We start from the raw sequence: 5,171 nt of genomic DNA, 5'->3' as shown, positions 1-5,171 counted from the left end.
AAATATATAAACAGAAACAACACCTCACTGAACACCTGAGATCTCACACTGGACATGAAGTGTGTCCCTGTGACCAGTGTGACAAAGTTTTTACAACATATCAACAGTTAAAACGTCACCAAATCAGCCACTCATCAGAAAGACCTCATAAATGTGACACATGTGGAAAATCTTACAAGAGCAAATCTCACCTTAATCGCCACCAACGAGTTCATGAGAAGAATGTTTTCAGATGTGATGAGTGTGGGAAGACCTTCAGCACTTCATCTGTTCTCCACTCACATCTCTGTGTGGATGGAGACATGGAGCAGGAATCATCTTCAGATCCCAGCGACACACGGATGGTGACGACACCTTCTGGTTCCAGTGTTGGACTGAAGAACCCAGAAATCAGGCTGCACAGGATTCCAACATAAACCTGCTGTCAGCTGGAAAATGGACACCAACAGTTCAGGAAGTTGTTGATCTTTGAAGGTGTGGTCTGAAAGAAAAGATCAATACAATGATCAGTTGGAAAGGAAGCAGGAAGAAGTTTCTCTTTGTTCACTTTCTATACAGGATATACATTCTATAGCTTCTGTATTCATACATGATGTATATGAAGAATGATTCACATTATTATTATTATTATTATACACTAATGACAGATTCTATATCAGGGCTGTCAAACTCATTTTAGTTGTTGGTTCGAATACGGACCAGTTTGAGGTTCAAAGGGCTGCAGATTATAGAAAAACCAGCCTTAGTTTATGAGCAACTTTGCTTTAATTTTCCAAAATGTTGTAGAATAATTTAGGAAAAATTGCATAACTTTCAAAAATTGAGAGTTCCTGCAACAATTTGAGTTTAAAAATAACTCCTATCATGTGATGTCAGCGTGGGAAAACTGAGCTCTGCTAATATTGTGGAGTTATTTTAAAATTATTCGTTTTTTAGAGGACTTGAGATATCTACAACTGAATTAGTTTATGATTTACGCAGTTATTCATGTTTTCTGTCATTTTTACTTTCTCCTGCAGGCTGTGTTAATGCAGACCATCTTCATCATGTACCTTTGAATCTGTTTCTTTTCTCTGTGTTTATAAAGGATTCATATTTGTAATGAGTTTTAAATGAGTATCTAATACATCACATAATAGTATTTTCTTGATTTTAGATGTGATGTGTTTTATATAAAGTATGTTTTTCTACAGTTGAAGTGAATGTGATGAAATGGTTCCTGACAGGGAAACCCTGCCTAAAGCCTGTGAATGGATCATGCAGTGTGCTGAATGAATATCAGGGGAAGGGGAGCCCAAAGTGTCCAAACACTCCCATTTTATCACCATATTTACATTTCTATCAACTCTGTGATTACAGCTCATAGATTTATTCTAACTCCGAAATGTTCTTTAATCTGTTCTTTAGCCTGTCCAGCCTTTCTTTAGAACTTACAATGTTCTATGTAACCATGATAAATCCTAAAGTTCTTCTTAAATCTTCCTTCTGACATAAAGTTTGAATCAATGTAAATGTAATGATATCAAATGTCCAGTGAAGCTTTGTTCCTTTAAATAAAGACGTGTTATTGTCTGTGCTGGATTTCTTTGAACAGAGAAACATGTCAGAGAGAGGGAGAGCTTTTCATTGGATAGCACATAATCCTCCATCAAACACACATGGTTCCCATGAGAAGAACATCCACTGGATGGATCTAAGAACAGGAAGTGAAGGTTCCTCTGGAAACTGAGTGTTTAGTGAAGCTGAAGGAGTTTAAAAATAGACTTTTAGAGTAACCGCTGCTTTCACATCCAGTCATGATGTCTTTCCAACAAATTCTGATAAAATGAGTCAAACAAGTGCAGAATTCTTTAGTTTGAGATTGTTTCTACATTAATAAGGCTTTTTATTTAAATGTAGTGTTGTATCAACATCTGAGACAGTGAAAGAGTTCCTGTTTTGGTTCTAGAAGGATATGAATTATTCCTAATGAACAGCACTGATTAAAAGGGGGCGGAGTCTCCCTGTATGTGGACTCAGAGTGGAGGTGTGTCCAGGTTAATCACATGTCTAAGTGTGTAAATGAATATAATATAAAGTTGTATATACAGAACACCAGGGTGGTGCATTGACACACTGAAGAACACATTAGCTGACATGTTTCATAACTGATGATTCAATAAAATACAAAGTGTTTGGAGTGACTTCATTATTAATATTATGAATCCAAACAGACACATAAAGACTTGTGATGTTATACATCCAATGTACAGCTGTGGCCTGTTCTTAGTCATTCTAAAGCCAAGCAGAGTCACATTAGACACTGACACATCCATCATTAACATTTGGACACATTCAGCTGATTGGAAAGTAGATGGAGGATTATTTAGAAGTGATATCAGTGAACAGCTTCCAGTTACAAACCAGAGCTGGGCTTAGATCTATCAATGTGATCATCCAAACAATGTCTATGATGTCTTTATGTCCACATTAGTGATGCTACATGAGAAAAACTGTCCTTTAAACAAAGAGCAGGAAGCAGAAGCTTTAGAACAAGCCTTGGATTACTGAGGCCTTAGAGACTGTATGCACTAAGATAAATGTCCTGAATAAAAGCTTTATAAACCTAAAGAAGCAGAAGATAAGCATACGTGATATAAAAACCAATGAGTAAACATTATGACAACTTTAAAATAATATGATATATATTAGGCAGTGGCAATCCGTACGGTTGATGTATCAATATACTGACATTCTGTCTGTACGCAGCGCCCCTCATTGGCCAGTTTAGGTCACGTGACTAAGACTAAACCTAACCCTAAGAATTGTTGTGATATAGAGTTATAACCTAACCCTAAGTACTTTGGTAAACGTACCAATAGCACCGGGAGTTGTTCATACTTCAACCGTACAAATACACACTTTCTATATATTAACATGAAAAATTACAACAGTATAAGAGTAACATTAAAAAACATGGACTGATGTAATCATCAAAAAGAACAACAGATTATCCAAATAATTTAATAAAGAGTAATGATGTAGTGAAAGAATAACAGATATTAATCCTAAATTTAACAGGTATTTGGTGAATGTTGGATACGACCTCACTAAGGAGATTGTTGAGCCAAGAAACAGATGAATTCAAAAAAAGTCAAGTCAATAAAACTTTATCTTCATTGTTTTTTCATTCTGTAGATTAAAAATAAATAGTTCACATTGTTAAAAATACATCATGAAATGTCAACTTGTTGCTTTGAAATGAACTTTTCATGAATTAATATAGAATATATAGTAAAATAAGTCGTGTGTCTCCAATAAATCATTCCAAAGTGGTTTATTTGTAATAAATAATCAAACAGTGAAAGTGTTCCATGTATTAGAGTGTTAATATAAGCAGCTCTAACTACAGACCAGTATCATTGCTTCATCAGCTTTCAAACATTAGAGAAAAAGGCTTTGTTCATAGACTTGATAATCCATCCATTTTCTGACCCACTTCTTCCTTTTTCAGGGTCACGGGGAGACTTGATAAGTTGATTAAAAACACAAGTTGTTGAGCTATCACCAGTTTGGCTTCAGAATGTATCATAGTATGTGATTAAAAAGCTGTAAATGTGTGGTATCAGAGGAACAGCCCTCTTATTAAAAGTGATCAGTATGAGTTTGCTGCGTGGCAGCAGCCTGAACTTGTTGCTAGTTCAGCATGGACATCACAAGCTGAGCTGCAGGAGAAGAAAAGCTACCAAGACCTCCTGAAAACAGCAGTAGGTAGTGATCCAGCATTCTGTCCATCATCCATCAATAAACACACACATTTCATACAATGCAATGCTACAACAAATTTACAATTGTGCATAATTATCTAAAAAAATAAACAGAAAAACACTTTTACAAATGTTGAAACAGATTTACAAAGGTGATGCATATATTATATAAATGTGATGTAATATAAATAAAACAATATTTAACAGAAATAAATTTAATTGCAGTTTTAATCATATTCAATATTTTTTAAACGTGCTTTTATCCCTCCTATGACGTCTATCAAGTATGCAAAATATAAAAGATGGAAGAAATGATAATAATTACTGCTATTGTTTATTGTACTTCTTATTTGAAAAAATAAATGTGAAAAATCACAATAGCAAACAAAACATTTATAAGAATAACTGTAGATTGTTAATCACACTTTTTATTTGAAAGATGAAATATTAAAGATCATAAAATATTTGTTCTTTGTGTTTATTTGATTCCTATTAAAGACACTTTGCTAAAAATAACTGTATATTGTAAATATAGGCTTCAAAGTTTCTTCTTGTTGGGTTTTTTCTTTCTTACTATGGACTTTATATTTTGTTAAGCGCACTAACATGACTTTGTTGTTAATGTTTTTATTTACATTTCTAATTAGTGATGAGCCTTGGATTTATTTATTTTTAATAAAAAGATGTAGGTTGGTTAAAAAGATATAAAAACAGTGAAGCTACGCTGTGTAAAAACAATAATAATCTGATATAAAATGTCTCACTGGTACAGACTAACTGCTTGTTACTGCTGTTTTGGCCTTATTGTGTTTATTAATATTTCAGTGACTTGTAGTTCCTAGACTGCTGCTCTATCATCTGCTGACAGTGTAGATGGATTAAACAATACTGTGTGCTAGGGCTGGACGCTCTCCCTACACTACATCTCAGGATTCACTATCTCTACAGTACTTTTTAAAGTTGACTCTTTGTTAATGTTGTTCATTGTCTGTTCTTACTTTTACCTGATCATACATCAAATATGAGTTTATTCTGTTATTAATACTGAGGACAATGTTTGCCTCTAATAGCTCTTTATAATTATTGTGGTGTGTGTCTGGTCCACTTTAAGTGTTGGTCCTGGTCAACTTTTTGATCTTTGTCTTTAGTTTAATGTTTGCAGGTGTTGTGAGATCACCTTGGTGGGCTTAGTGGTGGAGACCCCATGTACCAGCAGCTACGAAATATCACGTTAATAAAATACTTATAGATACTAAAATATTAATATCATTTATATTTACTTTAAATACATTTATATATTTACATGTGACACTGAGTGTTTTCAGAGACATGATTAAAGAGACTTGATTGAAATATTTTGCCCCCATTTATTTAAAAGTTGGATTCATCTGAATTCATAAAAACAGCTAAGGACTTTAAAACATG

This window comes from Gouania willdenowi, unplaced genomic scaffold (assembly GCF_900634775.1).
Source record: "Gouania willdenowi unplaced genomic scaffold, fGouWil2.1 scaffold_275_arrow_ctg1, whole genome shotgun sequence".
NCBI lineage: Eukaryota > Metazoa > Chordata > Actinopteri > Blenniiformes > Gobiesocidae > Gouania > Gouania willdenowi.
Note: the sequence above shows the minus strand (reverse complement) of the source record.